We start from the raw sequence: 19,913 nt of genomic DNA, 5'->3' as shown, positions 1-19,913 counted from the left end.
GTAGTACATCATAGTATCATAGCATAGCATAGTATATCATAACAACAATATATCATGATTTTTTCACATAGTATAATTCCCATACGTCCATCCCAACATGATATCAAGTCAAATAATAAATGCACCGTGAGTAACACACACATAAATATGCGCTCTGCCATTTCACGTTTCCCAAATACATTTTTATACATAGATATATATATATATACACCATAGCATATAAAAGCCCAAGAAAAATCAGGTACTTATCGGAGTGACGTAAGGTCGGAACCCTCCGATCGCTTCTTGGAGTAATCATGGCCATCATAGGATCATAGTCATCGTAGAATCATAGGCATCATAGTCATCATAGGAACATAGTCGTCGTAGGATCTTAGACATTATAGATCCATTCGTCATAGGATCATAGTCATCATAGATCATAAAAATTGGCAATATTGTAAAACTTAGTTTTTAAAGAAAAATGTATATTTTGAAAAACACTTTCCATAAACTTTTAGTAAAGAAAGAAAATATTGTGAAGCTTAGTTTTTTAAAGAAAAATGTCTGTTTTTGGAAAACACTTGAATTTTTTTTAGTAAAGAAGATCATACCTTGGGGTCGAGGGTTTAGTTAAAAACAACTCTTATTTAATAGTCGAAAAGATGTCCAAAAGTTTCCTTAAATTATAGAATGAAAATAAGCTAAATGGAACAATAGGAGAGAATTCAATAGTGGGCCCACCTCGAGTCAAACGAGGGCGGCGTATCACATTTACGTATATTCCATGAATTCATGGCGTCACTTGGGAGGGTCTTAGAGTAATCGAGTCTTATTTGGGTAAGTTACTCGAGGTTAAAGAAGTTTTTCCGACATTTCCAAGTTCTAATTCAATTCTACTTGAATGAATAGTAACTATTTTCAATCTTAGATTAGAAAAGGAATGATCCCCGGGACATGTGGTCAACTTAGTACGTCTAAGACATGCCATAGAAAGAAGGGTGAAGCCTTACATACCTTTCCGCTTACTTATCTTCTCAACATCGAGCTCCATCTCCGCTCGAAAATCTACAAATGGTCACATTTACCAAATCTTGGTTAGAAGCCTTTAGTGATTGAATCTTAAGGTACACTTGCCTACCGAAATTTTGGCAGCATTTCCCATGTAAATGCGCCATCCCGCGATTCTAGCTCGGCCCAATTCAACAACAACAACGCGAGAATGGAACTCGGCCACAATATCAACAACAATGCCAACAACTCAATTCAATTAGATTCCATCAATTCATATAACTTTCAAAACGATTCATTCAATATATTCATCCATCCAACACCTTCCAACTCCGGAATATTACAACATATATCTTTCTTATAAACTATATCAACAATCTTATATGTTAGCAAGATCATTTTCATCAACAAGAAATCATGTTATCTCATTATGTTCCAAATCAGCCCACTGACTTTTGTCTTCAATTTAGATCATCAAACCTTCATTTTCTTCACATAATCCACAACAAACAACAACTACATACTCATAAAATTTGTCCATTCCTTGTCATACCAAATCAGCCCATACGGCCACAACATCATTATATATAATTCCATGAGTCTCATTCATTATCTACACACTACAACAACACACAAACATGCTAGATTACACTAAATAAATTGTTCATCATACTTGCATCAAACCACGTACACGGCCAACATCCACACACGGCCCCACGTTTCTATGATTTTTGATCCATTTCCATGCACTATAACATGTCCAAAACATCCATAAAACATGTAAAGGATTGAATCTTACCTCATTTTCTTGTCTTCTCACACGGCTAGGCTTGCTTTTCTTCAAAACAAGTGGTTTCTTTCTTCCAACAACTAGTCCACAAGATAGAGGGCATTTAATTAGTGGGAAAACAAGAAGAAATAATTTTTCCATGATCATTTGCCATGGCCGATTTCATAGAGATGGCCGTGACTCCCTCTCTCTTCTTTTTTTTTCTCTTGTTTCTTTCTTTCTCTCTCACTCTTCTAACTAGAAAAAAAATGACCACACTATATATATATAGCCTCCATATAGCACATGGGCACATGCCCCCTCTCTTTCTAGAAGTTTCATTCTTTTTCTTGAATTTTCTTTAAATTCCCAAGGATGACTTCTTCCTTTCTTCTTTCCTAGAATTTTCTTAAAATACAAATATGGCCCTTTCTTGAACTTTCATCTCTTGTGAAATTCCCATTTTTACCCCTCGACTTTTCTCAATATTACCATTTTGTCCCCTGGCTTCAATTATTCCCACCATATTTTGCGAATTTCTCTTCTTGCCCTTAGCCTTTCTTAATATTTCCGTCCAATAATATTCATAAATAATATTCATAACCAACTCGGACATTAAAATTATTTTAGAACATGGTCTTGACCTTGATTTCTTACCATTATCCCACAACGTCCGAACGTACGAAATACGGGTGTAACATCCTCCCCCTTTAGAACATTCGTCCTCGAATGTTCAGTTAACCTTTCGGGCGTCACAATGCTCACCTCGGAGGGTTCCTCTTCGTAGCTACCCTTTCCTTATGCCGTTCCTTATCCTTTACCTTACTTTCCTCTTCATCGAACTCCTTTTTCTCTCCCCCTTGGGGGCTCCTTATATGCCGATAGTCCTTTTATGAAGTCTTCGTTGATACCTTATTCCTCGCCTTCCTTCCAATCCTATGCCTCACATATCGGGAACTCTTTCTTTTTACCTTTTTCCGCATCCTCGATTCCTTATTTTCCGGTTACTCACTCTCTTTCTTTTCCGAATATGGTACACATTTTCATCTCTTTGTATATATATACACTTACCATCAACTAACCCACTTGGTACTTTCCAACGCTATTCAAGCCTATCCTAATTCCCGAGCTATGACATTGGTTTCTCTTTTCCGAACTAATCCACCTCGTCTTACGCGTCCTCTTAAGATGTCCATCCATCCATATATTCTAGTTTTCCTTAGGTTACTCTTAGAGATTTGTCCCTTGTATCTCAATTTGTAGAACTTTTGGTTTATTTCCCGAATTATGGTACTCCGCAGCACGCTTAACCCATCAGGCTTTGGTGGAATTTGGTACCTTAACACCGATATTTTCGCGTCTACTTCCTCGTATGCCTTTTATTACACGATCGGGGGCAAGTCGAAGTCTCGCAACTTCGAGGCATTTTCGTAACACGTCCTCTCTTTTTGCAATTACTATTTTACCCTTTTTCACTTTCCGCACTCACCTTCCGCCCGTGTGTATGGCTCACTGTCTTACGAATTCGACTCCACGTAATAGAACAAATATATTCACAAAGGTCTCACCTCTTTTGCCTTCCATATCATTTCTCTTTTTCCGCCGATGCTTGAAGCACGCTAAGTCAACATTAAGTATAAAGGATCTATATCTCCTATGATCGGCTCTATCGCACGATCTCAAAAAAAAGAAGGTCAACCATTCCTAGATGCCCCGCGACCTCGCATTTATAAATGTGGCCACGGCTTCACACCATAAAATCGGGACTGCACGGTGTGTGACACGACTTTGCGTACAACCCTTGGACCGACTATTCGATACCACTTTGTCACACCCCGATCTCACTAGGGTGTGATGGGCACCGACCCCGTAACCGGAGAGAGCGAACCCACGACTCTTCCTACGTACTAATTTTTTTTTTGAAAACTCTACGTCAAGTATACATAATAAATGTCTTTGGAATAAACCTTTCTTTGCTTTAGAATCAAGTAAAATATGTAACTATACGGGACTTGTATCGTAGTACAAGCGACTCACGAAACCCACGACTGCGTACGCAAAGTCTCTAACTTGGACATGATATCATAGCATAGGGCCTTTGACCCGGCAATCCTCCGAGCAAATGGAGATGCCAACTCCGGGAGAACATCGTCTATAATAGCGTCGATCATCAGGGTGTACACGCGGCATGAAACACGCCCCCCCGAAGAAGAGGGGGTCGGTACGAACAATGTGCGAGTATGTAAGTGAGCATAGCAACATAGTAAAAGTTATAAGCATGAATAATAACAAGATTCCATGTCGTGAGGTAAAGGGATAACTTTTGTATATAGGGACGGTGTCGCATAGGAACATAGAACATATCGTAGGATAACCGAGGAGTAACTTTTGTGCATATAAGGACCCCGGCGGGGCGGATGCCATGCATGCTTGTTTTCTTTTTCCTCTTTTTTGAAAAAGAACATTTCTTTTCTTAGACACAGAAAATAGAGTTTATGTCATAACACAGTATCATAGCATAGCATAGGGTATCATAGTGTCATGGCATAGCGTAGTACATCATAGTATCATAGCATAGCATAGTATATCATAGCACCGAATATATCGGCCTGCCCACATAGTATAATTCCCGCGTCCGGGCATCCCGCGTCCGGGATGATATCAAGTCAAGTACGGATACATGCACGTGAGTAACCCAGCGCTCATAGCGCTGCCCTTTCCCCGGTTCCCCAAATACATTTTTATACATAGATATATATATATATACACCATAGCATGCGGGGGGCCCAAGAAAAATCGGTACTTATCGGAGTGACGTAAGGTCGGAACCCTCCGATCGCTTTTATGGAGTAATCATGGCCATCATAGGATCATAGTCATCGTAGAATCATAGGCATCATAGTCATCATAGGAACATAGTCGTCGTAGGATCTTAGACATTATAGATCCATGGTCGTCATAGGATCATAGTCATCATAGATCATAAAAAATTGGCAATATTGTAAAACTTAGTTTTTAAAGAAAAATGTATATTTTGAAAAACACTTGTAAACTTTTAGTAAAGAAAGAAAATATTGTGAAGCTTAGTTTTTAAAGAAAAATGTATGTTTTGGAAAACACTTGCACTCTTTTAGTAAAGAAGATCATACCTTGGGGTCGAGGGTTTAGTTAAAAACAACTCTTATTTAATAGTCGAAAAGATGTCCAAAAGTTTCCTTAAATTATAGAATGAAAATAAGCTAAATGGAACAATAGGAGAGAATTCGGGAATAGTGGGCCCACCTCGAGTCAAACGAGGCGGCGTATCACATTTACGTATATTACGATTCATGGCGTCACTTGGGAGGGTCTTAGAGTAATCGAGTCTTATTTGGGTAAGTTACTCAGAGGTTAAAGAAGTTTTTCCGACATTTCGCGCAAGTTCTAATTCAATTCTCTTGAATGAATAGTAACTATTTTCAATCTTAGATTCCGAGAAAAGGAATGATCCGGGACATGTGGTCAACTTAGTACGTCTAAGACATGCCATAGAAAGAAGGGTGAAGCCTTACATACCTTTTCCGCTTCTTATGCTTCTCCAAATTCGAGCTCCAAATCCGCCAAAAATCTACAAATGGTCACATTTACCAAATCTTGGTTAGAAGCCTTTAGTGATTGAATCTTAAGGTACACTTGCCTACGAAATTTTGGCAGCATTTCCCCCCGTAAATGCGCCATCCCCGCGATTCTAGCTCGGCCCAATTCAACAACAACAACCCGAGAATGGAACTCGGCCACAATATCAACAACAATGCCAACAACTCAATTCAATTAGATTCCATCCAATTCATATAACTTTCAAACGATTCATTCAATATATTCATCCATCCAACACCTTCCAACTCAATGAATATTACAACATATATCTTTCTTATAAACTATATCAACAATCTTATATGTTAGCAAGATCATTTTCATCAATACAAGAAATCATGTTACAATCTCATTATGTTCCAAATCAGCCCACAACACTTTTGTCTTCAATTTAGATCATCAAACCTTCATTTTCTTCACATAATCCACAACAAACAACAACTACATACTACATAAAATTTGTCCATTCCTTGTCATACCAAATCAGCCCATACGGCCACAACATCATTATATATAATTCCATGAGTCTCATTCATTATCTACACACTACAACAACACACAAACATGCTAGATTACACTAAATAAAATTGTTCATCATACTTGCATCAAACCACATACACACGGCCAACATCCAACATGCCCAAGCTTCATGATTTTTATCCATTTCCATGCACTATAACATGTCCAAAACATCCATAAAACATGTAAAAGAGGATTGAATCTTACCTCCTTTTCTTGTCTTCTTCACACGGCTAGGCTTGCTTTTTCTTCAAAACAAGTGGTTTCTTTCTTCCAACAACTAGTCCACAAGATAGAGGACCTTCTAATTAGTGGGAAAACAAGAAGAAATAATTTTTCCATGATCATTTGCCATGGGCGATTTCGGCCCGACCATGGCCGTGACTCCCTCTCTCTCTTTTTTTTTTTTTTCTCTTGTTTCTTTCTTTCTCTCCACTCTTCTAACTAGAAAAAATGACCAACTATATATATATATAGCCTCCATAAGCACATGAGGGGCACATGCCCCCTCTCTTTCTCTAGAAGTTTCATTCTTTTTCTTGAATTTTCTTTAAATTCCCAAGGATGACTTAATTCCTTTCTTCTTTCCTAGAATTTTCTTAAAATACAAATATGGCCCCTTTCTTGAACTTTCATGAAACTCTTGTGAAATTCCCATTTTACCCTCGACTTTTCTCAATATTACCATTTTGTCCCTGGCCTTCCGCATTATTCCCCGACCCATTTGCGATTTTCTCTTCTTGCCCTTAGCCTTTCTTAATATTTCCGTCCAATAATATTCATAAATAATATTCATAACCAACTCGGACATTAAAATTATTTTAGAACATGGTCTTGACCTTGATTTCTTACCATTATCCCACAACGTCCGAACGTACGAAATACGGGCTGTAACATTAAGGTAATCGGATCCTATTTGCGCAAGTTCTAGATGTTTAGGAAGTTTTTCCAACATTTCGCACCATTTCTAATTCAATTCTACTAAATGAAAAAGGAGGAACTTTAGGTGCGGATTCCGGAGAATAGAAATGTCCCCGAGGCCCGTGTCCAAACCTATTACATCTAAGACATGCCAAGAAAGAAAAGTGAAGCCTTACATACCTTTTCCGCCTCATGCGCGACTCCAAATTCAAGTCCGAAATTCACCAAAATCTACAAATTGGTCACAGATACCAAACATTGGTTATAAGACTTTAGGAATTTAATCTTAAATCAACGCTCGTCTTGACTTCTCAAATAGATTCACTTATATTCTGCCGAAATTTCGGCAGCATCTCCCCTGTAAATATACCATCCCCGAGAATATAACTCGGCCAATTTCAACAACAAACCCGAGAATGGAACTCGGCCAACATTATTCGCAACAATTCCAACAATTATTCCAACAATGCTTACAATATTTACAATGATTAAATGGTACCCGAAATCTTCAACAAAGAAGTACTCGCACATTTTTCTTGTTCTAGATTCATAAACCATATCAATAACCACTCATTATCAACATCATTCATGCAATGTAAGAATTCAAACTAATGTCGCATTAACTTTTTCAACATTCCGATAACGATTACAACTTCATTCCCAACCACCAAACCTACATTTTTCACCATAGAATCCACAATAACAATACTAAAATATCAAATAGAATTAAGTCACCATACTTGCCAATCCATACCTCATTCGGCCACACTAGCAACATTTATTTTTTTTGTAAATTTTTCATCCATTTCTATACGTTACAACAACAACCAACATGCTACCTAAAATTAATTCATTCTTCCTACACAACATTGCATACACACGGCCCACCTTGCACACACGGCCAACACCAACAACAATCCTATTTCATGAATTCCATTGGTTTCTACATACTTCAACATGCATGAATAATCTATAATACAATTAAAAGAGATTGAATGCATACCTTTTATACTTGGTTTTCCAACTTTGGCTAGGCTTATGATATATTCCAAAAGGACATTTTATTTGCTCCAACGCTCGTACCACGTCGTAGAGAACCTTCAAATTAGTAGAAATACTTGAAGAAAATTATTTTTGATCCAATACTTCAAGGCTTCTTCTTTTTTTTTCTTTTCTTTTCTCCTCTCTTTGGCCGTCCCCTCTCCTCTCTTTCTTTCTTTCTTTTCTTTTTCTTGAACTAAAATGAAGACTCCTCTCATATATATATATATATATATATATATATATATATCTCTTCCAAGTCATGTGAGGGGCACATGCCCTCCTCTACACTTTTCTAGATTTTTCTTTTCTTTTTCTTGAATTTTTTTCCCAAAATAAAAGATGACTTATTTTGTCATCCTTTCCCCTTATTTTTCTTCACATGGCCAATATGGCCCTTTTGGAACCTTCATGACTCCTTTTGTAAAATTCCCGTTTTGCCCCTCGACTTTCCTCGATATTACCATTTTACCCCTAGCCTTCCACATTATTTCCATAAACCATTTTGCGAATTTCTCTTTTTACCCTTAGCCTCTCACAATATTTTCATACTAATAATAGTCATAAATAATATTCACGACAACTTGTACATTAAAATAATTTTGAAAGATGGTCATTCCCTTAGCTTTGCCACGACTACCTTGAATCATCCGAACGTACAAAATACGGGATATAACAGTATCCTAAGCCTTTAAATAAGTCTTTCTATAATCTGCCAAAATTTTGGCAGCATCTTCTCTGTTTATATGCTTAGCCCAAAATTATAATTCAACAACCAGCAGCAACAACAATAATACCAACATCATCCATAATATTTCCAACTCCAAAATACTTTATCACCATCTCATATGGTGTTTGTCCCATATTTTCACCACAAAATTATTTTATAACAATCTAACAGCTCTTTCTTCGTAAATAAACTAAGATTAACGTTAATAACAAGAGATTCATACATTTCTCTCGATAATATCGCTATATCTTCACTTCTCCACCTTGAGCTTAAGCAACAACGGGCCGCTATACGATTTTGTTGTCGCAACTATACACCGTCTGGATCGAAATTTGGGAATTATACCTGATTTGGGCTAAAAAGTGGATATTGGAATGTTGGGGAAATTTCCAGAGGATTGGAGAGGATTCGGGTGTGTTTGGTCTGAAAAAATGAGGGGGTAGCCCCTTTATATAACGGTCCAGATTCTGCCTGGACCGACTTAAAAATTGCTCAGCGCGATCGCGCTGCCACGTGGCGTGTTCGCGCTGAGTTACATCGTCTTGCCCTGCGCGTTCGCGCCACCTTCTGGCGCGTTCGCGCAGGGTTAATTTCCTGCCCAGACAGCCGATCTTAAAACGCGCATAACGTGTGACACTGATATTGTATTAGGGCCCACGACCTATGGTTGGAAAGCTAATTCAATTATATACAACTTTCACCTTTGGTGTTTTTCCAAATTCCAAACTTATAATGACGTTTTGGCCTCTTCAAGTCAGATCCTCTGAAAACATTTCCTTAAATCATCCCTTTGGAGGGTTAGGCCTATATTTGGAATTAAGGGTCCTTTTTAAGACTTGCTCAACTTCTCATGTACTACTCATATAATTTTTCATATGTCCTTTATAAAACCCCGACGTGTGGGCCCCACTTAGCTTATAGTAACGAGGGCTTTTTATCAAGTAAGTGGTTGGCGGGTGTTTCTGACTTTCCCGGTACGATTCACAACCGTACTTCTCCGGGACACCTCCCTCCTTTTATGAGGTATGTGCGAGTCGGTTAAACTTAGAAATTCCCAATGCCCGCTACAAACACTACAACATTGCCTCACCTTAATTCGCCTTTTTATTCAACCCTCTTATTTCGTTCCGGCTTTTCGACCTTGATGTGGTTTTATTCTTAATCAACTTACAATTCTTTTTGTGTTACACTTTTCTAATTTTTCTCTTTTATATATATATATATATATATATATATATATATATATATGCAACCACCACATCGAATCCCAATTAGCAAAACTCCACCACTCCCAACTTATGTTTTTAAAATCTACCTCACATTTATTTCACCCCCAACTTAGGCATTTTGCCTCATCTATCTAGTAGCATCAAGGAGGTAACGGGTGCGAAGATGGATTGATTTCACACATTGTAAGGTTTCATTATTGGCTGGCAAAGAAAAAGGTCAACAACTTCAAAAAGGTAAACTAGGGATATTAACAATCACATGGTCAGTCTTACATAGGCAAAGTGACTATTCGTTCAAAGAAAGCCTAAGATCATCTCACAACCAAACCAACTGTCGGATTCAAACATGACTAACCGAGCAAGTTTTAGATTATACATGCATAAATTGAACAAAACTAACAGCTCACACACACATTTGCGTAAGGACGATCATATACAATTGTGACCTCCTAGGTATTCATTCGTTGTACACAATACCCCTATAATATAATAATGTCATACAAAGATTCAAGTCATTCAACCAATAGCTAGTTCGAGTATGCATTTTTCAAAATTTTTGAGGGTTCCAAAATTTCCAACAAACCTCAAACAACATGCCACGATTCTGAGAACAATACCAAATAAGTCAAAACTACTCTACTCGACCTAAGCAACAACCTAAACATGTCAGTTTCAACCAAATAAAACCCCCTTCAGGAAAAGAGCTATAGCAAAGAAAAGCCGAGGGCGTTCCTAAACACATATTTACACTAATTTACACTATAACAATATCAAATAGTCCCACCCCCAACTAAAGAATCATGCACTTCCCTCAATGCGTCAATGTAGGCATAGAAAAGACAAAGGTTATGACTACCTGAGGCGCACTAGGCGCGATGCTCATCCTGCTATGCCCCCACTGCATCGCATCGGTAGGTGCTAGATCAATAGTGTGCGTTAGAAGGCTCGACGACTGTGGAAGTGGGTCACATCGGGACAAGCCGTGCTTTGGCCTCTCTCAGTACCACAATGCTAGGCACCATCCGGTCAACGGGGGATCTATACTACTCGATGCCCCCGTGTACCGGAAGTCAACCATAGATAGCGGTATGGCTTTCTTTAGCTGGTGCTCTTCTACCTCAACTGGGTCTAGCCCCTCCTCATATTCCCCAGATGTTGGCCTCTTGCCTCTATCATGGGCTGAGGGCTCTTCCCTCGAAAGTCGCACCACCGGAACTAAAAATGCCAAATCAATCGGCATAGCTGATTGAGGGGGGTCCTCAAAGACTCCTTCCTCCTTCACTTGAAGAGTAAGGACATCGTCCTTCAACTGAGTAATTTCCTTCTTCATCGCTTTCATCTCGGTACGGACGACACCTTTTCCAACTCAAGGACTCTCCTCTAAATGCCATCAATTCTCGGAATGAATTTGACGGTGTGATTGGGTGAGGACTCCGTAGCGCTCCATCTCCTTCCGGACGCCCGTGCTATAACCCCCTTCCAACTTCTCTAATAGGCTAGTGATCTGTCGATCGGCTCTGCCTGCCTTTACATAAGAGTCATGGAAGTTTTGCTTGTTAAATATAATTGTTACACCCACAGGAAGTGTTGTAGATGTGGGAGTGACTCTGGTAGTAGGTGGGGCAGTCGAAGTGACCGGCTCAGTAGCAATCTCAGGGGCTGCTGAGGAGGTAGGACCCAAAGATGACTCAGGAACCGCTGTGGGAGCTGGTGCAGTCATATTGGCGATCTCAAGACCCTCTCGGGTCTCCTCTACTATCGTGCCGTCTTCCTTATTTTGGTTAGACTCATATTGCACAAACTCTGGTGCCGTCACACCCCCTCGGGCTGTCGCTAGCATAGCCTTGACATCTTTATCTTGGCTCTTTATTAAGTCAGACATGCGATGCCTCATATCTGTGATCCCAGTAGGGAAATTTCTAGATCTCAGCCTTCAAACAGAGGGTCGTAATCAAGCATGGGAAAACCAAAGAAAGCCCAGGTTGGGTTGCCCGCATACGAACCTCATCTACTATCAATTTCCCTATATCAACTGTATACCGGGACGTGATGGAAGCCACTAGAATTGCATGGCTTACGATGCGGCGATTATCCGTCGAGTTGGGTGTTTAGCAGACACTGCTACTGCAATTTGGCTTCCACCGAGCGATCTTTCTTTTTTAATACGTGCACTAGAGTTGGTACGCCGCAGTGGGTTCTCTTTTGCAATCACCGAAGCTACCCACGGTATTCTCTCAACATATCGGTTCTGTCACGACCCAACCGATGAGCCATAACAAGTGCCCGACCACTATCGGTCAAGCACTTATATGCTCGCATTTACTTCTTGCCGATTAACTTGGGCCCAAACACAATCCATAAATCGATCTATACTTGTCTCCGAGTGATCAACATAAGAAACACCATCTCGAGAACTCACGGCTAACACATACATATAAGCATAAATACTGAGAGTAACAGTGCAAACCGATTAGGCCGTACATGTCCTGTACAACAAAACAAGTGCCGACGAGGCTGCATAATATCCCGACTACATATCACTGTCTACAGACCTCTATGGAGTACAAACTGTAGAAAGGACAGGACAAGGCCCTGCCATACCCATATATGTACATAACAGGATAGCATACCAAAAGGGCTACAGCTACAGATCAATGGAGCGTACTGACAGCCGCTGAGGGGAGGTCTTACTGATGTGGATTGTCTGGCTAGCTACCTGATCCTGCAGGCATGAACGCAACATCCACAAGAAGGGACGTCAGTACGAATAATGTACCGAGTATGTAAGGCATGAACATTAGTATAGTAAGACATATGGAACATAACATGAGATAGGGGAATAACCTGTATATCAGGATGCCTCTTTGGGGGGATACCATGCATGCTTAGCTTTCTTTGAAAAAAATTTCTTATACATGTATACATAAAATAGAACATATGATAGTGCCGTGAAACGTCGGCCTCGATCCATTTAACCATATACCCTGCGTCCGAGATGATATCCTATTATACCAACTGATCAGGTGGCCATGCATCTATAGCGCCTCTCCCTTTTTCCCATATCCCCTATATACATATACATATATCATATAAGCAGCATGCATGAGAGCCCAAAGAAAGTTATGTCTCTATCGGAGTGACGTAAGGTTAGTAACCTCCGATTATATTATAGAATAGTCATCATCACTCTATCTCACCTTGAAGGAACAATTAGTATAAGGTGAGACCCATAACAATGAATAAAATTGAGAAAGTCAAGAAAATAGCTCAATAATCTCATGAAAGCATCGACCTCATAACTTGAGACGTTTAACTATAAAAACATCATTATCATAGTCATTATAGAAAATATTCTCATTTTTAGCATCATCATTATCATCGTAAAAACATGTTCATCGTTGTTATCATAAGAGCTCACATAATCGCAAACCGTTGATTTGGAAAATACGAGCATTTTGAAAAACATTTATGGGTTATCGGGAAAAGAATCATGCCTTGAGTCATAAGTATCTAACTTTTGGAAACAAAGAAGTTATGGAAACATTTATGAAATCATACCATAGGAATCATGTCTTTGAAAGAAAGGGACAAGCCTTAACATACCGTTCAGCCTCCAACTACCTACGCTTATCCGTCCGATCCCGCAAGTCTACATATAAGACCATTCATACTATGATTAGGCCCATTGTTATATACGTATCCTAAGCCTTTAAATAAGTCTTTCTATAATCTGCCAAAATTTCGGCAGCATCTCCTCTGTTTATATGCTTAGCCCAAAATTATAATTCAACAACCAGCAGCAACAACAATAATACCAACATCATCCATAATATTTCCAACTCCAAAATACTTTATCACCATCTCATATGGTGTTTGTCCCATATTTTCACCACAAAATTATTTTATAACAATCTAATGTACTCTTTCTTCGTAAATAAACCAAGATTAACGTTAATAACAAGAGATTCATACATTTCTCTCGATAATATCGCTATATCTTCACTTCTCCACCTTGAGCTTAAGCCACAACGGGCCGCTATACGATTTTGTTGTCGCAACTATACACCGTCGGGATCGAGATTTGGGAATTATACCTGATTTGGGCTAAAAAGTGGATATTGGAATGTTGGGGAAATTTCCAGAGGATTGGAGAGGATTTGGTCTGAAAAAATGAGGGGGTAGCCCCTTTATATAACGGTCCATATTCTGCCTGGACCGACTTAAAAATTGCTCAGCGCGATCGCGCTGCCACGTGGCGTGTTCGCGCTGAGTTACATCGTTTTGCCCTGCGCGTTCGCGCCACCTTCTGCGCGTTCGCGCGCGGGTTAATTTCCCCGCCCCGTACAGCCGATCTTAAAACGCGCATAACGTGTGATACTGATATTGTATGAGGGCCCACGACCTATGGTTGGAAAGCTAATTCAATTATACGTATATACATAATGGTTCGTCATCATTTATTATCCTTCACAGTACAGTTACACTTATGGCAACTCATAATCCGAGTTCAACTAATTTCATAGCTCACAACATCTGTGAGCTCCTGCTACAACTTTTTCTTTAACTTCCTTCCCTCACATCTAGCAATACAATCCCAGAGGCATAGGACTACGGTAGTCATTACCCCGCTATGACTCTCTTGCAATGTAGGTATGTTTATCTTTAATTTCCTTGTACCAGCGATCACTTCGTCAGTCGTCATTCTATGTTGGCTTCTCGGTATGGTCTTCTTGCAATTGTAATTAGGCATAACTCTACGTTGATGGTTCATATAATTCCATAGTATACATTCTCATGTTTAGTATAATTAGTGATCCTTGAGATGTTTTCTAATATCCGGTGGTAAAGCTCTCTTTCCATTCACAAGAACAAAGATCCTTCCTTTCTTCGAAAAGTGCCAAACTACCGATCGTTGTCCCTTTTGCTACAACGGTTATCCCTTCCGGTGCTAAAATTCCCTTTTTGTCATCATCCCAAATGTCAGTTGGATTCGTTATTCTCCCCATCATCCTTTGTGGATTTAGATTGAAGACCTTTCTTGCTCTCTCTATTACCCTTTAGGACATGTTGCTGCACACTTAGGTACGGCGCAGTTTCTCCCGATCCGAGGGATTCAAACCATGGTCTAGAAATATTGTAGCTCATGTCGGCGTGAAGTACTCTCTTGAGTTGTTTTCCATACTTCCTTCCTATACCTGCCTCGTGGCAAACTTATTTTCAATTCGTTTCTGCTTTTTGCTGGTACCTTCTTGATATGCCAATACGCCTTGAGCTTTGGCCGTGAGCTAATAAATTCCTTTTTCTGGAACTTGAGAACGTCATAACTCCTTTCAAGTCTAATATGCTCTTCTCCCCTTTTTAGAAGGTCCTTATACACCAATCACCTTCGAGTATCCAGCGTCTTCAATACTTATCTGCCGCCCTTCACGATCGTCTTAAGGCCGGAATTCCTTCACCATATAGTTTAACTTATTTTCCTTTCTGCTAATCGGGGCTTTGCATTTAAACGTAGCGCTTATACACTATAGATCCATTCTCGCCGCCTTCCTTAAGGCCCTTCTACTTCTACCTTTTGCGACTAAACTTTTTCCCGAATCAACAAGTTACTGAGGGTATTGGAATCCATCAAAACATTCTACGGAGACACTCCACTCTTTTTATCCCTCATCCTTAAACACAACTATTATTGCTGAAATCCTTTTTACTCTGAGTCCTCGATTTCTCTTTACGTCGACAATATATCATTGAGAGTTAATATGTTATACTCTTCCACTTCCGCTATCAGTCCTGTTCTTCACTTAGCTCACTTATTCGAAATTTTCCTTGTCTATATAGTTGCATCCCATTTATGCGTTGTAGTTTTTCCAGTGTTCTACTATTTCTTATTCAGATCATGAAATCCTTACAAATATACTCTCCTCTTCCTTCGACCAGCCCATTAGTATACTTTTCCTACTTTCATCCTTAACCTTCCTTGGGTTTCTTCCTCCTCGAGTGCCCTTCTCCTCTTGTTGTTTACAGCATCGACCCTGAAGTTCATGAAATATTCCTTTAAACGTGCAAATCCGTTCTATTCTTAAATCACCTTTTAGGAAAGCTTTTATATGTCCGAGGCAACCATGTCAATATGACTACACATTTATCCCTTTATATACCTCTCAGGAGCTGGAAATCTCTTAGCATCGTTGTAAGGCCTGATCATTCTCTCCCTTACTTCACATCCCTATCTGTGGTTATTTCCTTTCAGTCCCATTTACCAATATCTATTCTCCTAATATTGTACGTTCATCTCTCGTCCGTGCTATCATACCCTATTCCTTTCACACACCTACTTCCAGATTTTATCCAATTTGTCCCTTGCCTTGCCCTCATTTCTCTTGGAAGCTTCACTGACCCTCATTTCTCTTGGAAGCTTCACTGACCCTCGTTTCTTACTTCTTTTTTTTTTTCTAGACGTTCTAATCTCTTTACTTCCTATATATAAATATATATACTCACTTTCTTCCTTTCCTTGATGTTATTGCATTAGGACCTTTCAACGCTGACCTATAGTAAAAATAACATCAACTTACTTTGTACCATTTGTACTATTTTCTTCACTTGAACTTTGTTACCCTATTCGAGTAATGCCTTCCATATACCGCAACGTCGGTTGCTGGGATACACATGCCCGTTGATACAACCACACATGGGGTATCATGCGCATACGCATATATTTTCTAACGCCTCACGTACAAAGTATTTCCAAATACTATTCGAACTTATCCCAATTCTAGAGCTGTGATACGCCTTCCTTCTTTTTGCCGGTCTAGTCCGCCTCCTTCTTCGTGACATTTTAGGATTACTAGCCACTCCACATACTCCAATTTTCCCTTAAGCTACTCCAACTTCTCATCTGTCTCTTATGTTCGCATTCGTGGGACTCTTAGTACACTTCCCAGAAGGTCACCCATCCTAATATTTCTCTCACTCCAGCAAACTTAACCTTGAAACTCTGATGAAATTCAGTGCGTTAGTACTGGTATGATCGCATACACCTCACCGTATGACTTTCATCACATACCCTAGTGCAAGTTGAAGTCTTTGACAGATTCCAAGACATTCTCATAATGCATCTCCTTCCGAATTAAAAAAAATCTCTTATTCTTTCGACTAAACCAATACCATTTTGCCCTTTTTAATCCCCGATATTCAGCTTTCATCTGCACGTATGACTACTTTTCATCCCAAGTTTCAAGATTCCCAATGGTGGCGAAAACACCTTGATGGTAGTTACTTATAAATACTTGGTTATCGGTCCCTTTTGGACTTCCACTTGCCGCTATTAAGTAATAATCTACAGCAATTGCACATACATAGGAAGTTCCAATAAAGTCTCATATACCTGTAGTCGATCGATTCTTGCTCTGAACTGATGGACTATCAAGTGAAATGTGCTCTCCATCATCGCCTACCCACCATCTACTCGTCTGGCCTTCGTCATCTCTCTCATCTGAGTCCGAGGGATATGGATAATCGGGCAATTCCTGGTTTACCGACGGCCAGGATAGAGGGCTAGAGTAATCCGTAACACTCACCGGAGTAGCTGGCCTGACGTAGTGCTCCACCATAGGAGCAGTTGGCACAGCCTCGAGAATTTCCTCCTCCGGTGTTCCAGACGAATACTCAGACGGATTCGTATCATAACTGTCCCCTGAGGGGTCCTCCTCCCTGGAAGTCAAAAACTTTGGAGGAATCGTCGCTGGGTTATCACACCCCAATCTCATCAGGGCATGATGGGCACCCAACTCTTACTTAGAGTTGAGCGAACCCTCTGGAATTCACATAATGAAACTGGACATATAATAAAGTACTTTCAGTCAAACCATAGAAATTTGCGAATAATACTCAATTAATCAAAAATTGAATAAGTCAAACTGACATATCGGCCTACATGGTCGCTTTACTCAACGCATGACATCTTAACATACTAACCACAGGACACTGTCTGCAAAGTCTCTAAGAGTAAACACCTGAATCCCATGAGTCGGGATAGGGCCCCGACATACCCGTACACACATATAATAATCATAATGACTCGACACTGCTCCAGAAAAAAAATGGAGTTTTCCAATCCCAGCTGATAGCCAACCATCCTAGCTGAATACTTTTACCTGCAAAACAATCTGGGACTGTGTGGCATGAACACAGCACCCCCAGGCAAAGGGACGTCAGTACGAACAATGTACCGAGTATGTAAGGCAGCAGTAATCATAAAGAATGAGACATAAGCCATAATGAAAGTATGAGAAACCACCTGTTATATGAATAGCCCCGAAGGCAATGACTAAAAATGTAAATGTATGTCATACCCGGCCCTTTAGTAAGGGACTCGGTGAAATACTAATATATACCGTACCCGGCCCTCTAGTGAGGGACCCGGTGAAGTAATCATATATATACCGTACCCGGCCCTCTGGTGAGGGACTCAGTAAAATAATCATATATATCCCGTACCCGGCCCTCTAGTGAGGGTCACGGTGAACAATGCAATGAAACTGTGCACGAATACATACCTGGCCCGGGATTCGATGAATGATACATTAACAGCATGCATAAGTAGAATATCATGAGCAACCATATGCAAACTATATCATCATCTGGGACTTAATAGAATAATTAGAATGAACCAACACTGGAGAATCAAAGACAACTATCATGTCAAGTACCATTGAGAACCAGGATTCATTGGAATTATGTACGTTCATCGTCCGCTCGTTTTATGTAATTCATGCCAAAAAGAAAGAAAGTATGGCCTTAGCATACATATAGAAGCAAATGAATGCAAGTGAGACTCATAAGATTATTTCTGGAACTGTTTGAATAACCTGGAAGCATAACACCCTCGAATGTCACTATAGATTATAATATCAAAATAGGACTTCAGGAATCATAGACACGTATCAGGACATAATGAAACAGGTTCTGGAAATCAAGAACATTAGCCATTGTAGTATCTCTAAGAATAGGAGCTTCTTTGGAGTTTATACGTTTGTCGTCTGTTTGTTTCATATAGACCATGCCGTAAAAAGAAAGAAGGGATAGCCTTAACATACCTCACGTCGTTCAAGAACTCAGTCCAACCACGAACCTCCACAATTAATGTGTCAAACCTTATGTGGAAAGAAGTACTCTTCTTCCATCTTAATTCACTTCGAAGAACGCCCGGACTAAACAACACGGCAACACGAAACAACTAGATCGAAGCGGAGATCAAAACCCGCTATGTTGCTCTTGAGAGTAAGTACACGTTGCTGTTTCGTTTGGAATTTAATGTTGCTACCAAGAAATTAAATTTTGACGTTGCTGGATATGGTGAATAGATGCATCAATGTGTTTCCTTAGTTGAATAGCTATTACATACGAACTTGCTACAACGTACATGTTATAACTCGTATTTTATACGTTTGGAAATTTTAGAGTCGGCGTGGAAAGTTAAGGGCGAGACCATTTTCAAAGATTATTTTAACGTACGAGTAGGTTATGAATATTTGTTATGAATATTGTTAGTGTGGAAATATTGAGAAAGACAAAGGGCGAAACGGGAAATTCATGGAATGATTGTGGAAATATTTAAAAAGGCTAGGGGCAAAATGGTCATTTCATGAGTAATCAAGAAATTTCTTGGAAGAGGCCATGTGGCCGAAAAAAAAAAGGAAAAGAGACAAAGAAAGGAATTAGTCATCTTTGGGGAAATTTGAAGAAAATTCAAGAAAAGTCAAGAAAAAAGAGGAAAATTCTAGAGGAAGAAGAAAAGGAACATGAGTCCATACTTGAGGGACTAAGATGTAAATATGGAAAGGTGGTGGAAGTTATATGTATACATATAGGTTCATCTTCTCATTCAAGACACAAGAAAAGAAAAAAAAAAAAAAGAGATGAAGAGGGGGTGCTAAGGCCATTCGGCCAAGGCAAGAGAAAAAGAAAGAAAAGAAAAAATTTCAAGTCTTCAATCCTTGGTCCGAAAATTATGTTCTTCAGGCATTTCTACTAATTCAAGGATGCTCTTCAACGTGGTATAATTGTTGAAGCAAGAGAATTA

This window comes from Lycium ferocissimum, chromosome 5 (assembly GCF_029784015.1).
Source record: "Lycium ferocissimum isolate CSIRO_LF1 chromosome 5, AGI_CSIRO_Lferr_CH_V1, whole genome shotgun sequence".
In the NCBI taxonomy this organism is placed as follows: Eukaryota; Viridiplantae; Streptophyta; class Magnoliopsida; order Solanales; family Solanaceae; genus Lycium; species Lycium ferocissimum.
The sequence above is the reverse complement of the archived record's forward strand: the minus strand, read 5'-3'. Positions refer to the sequence as shown.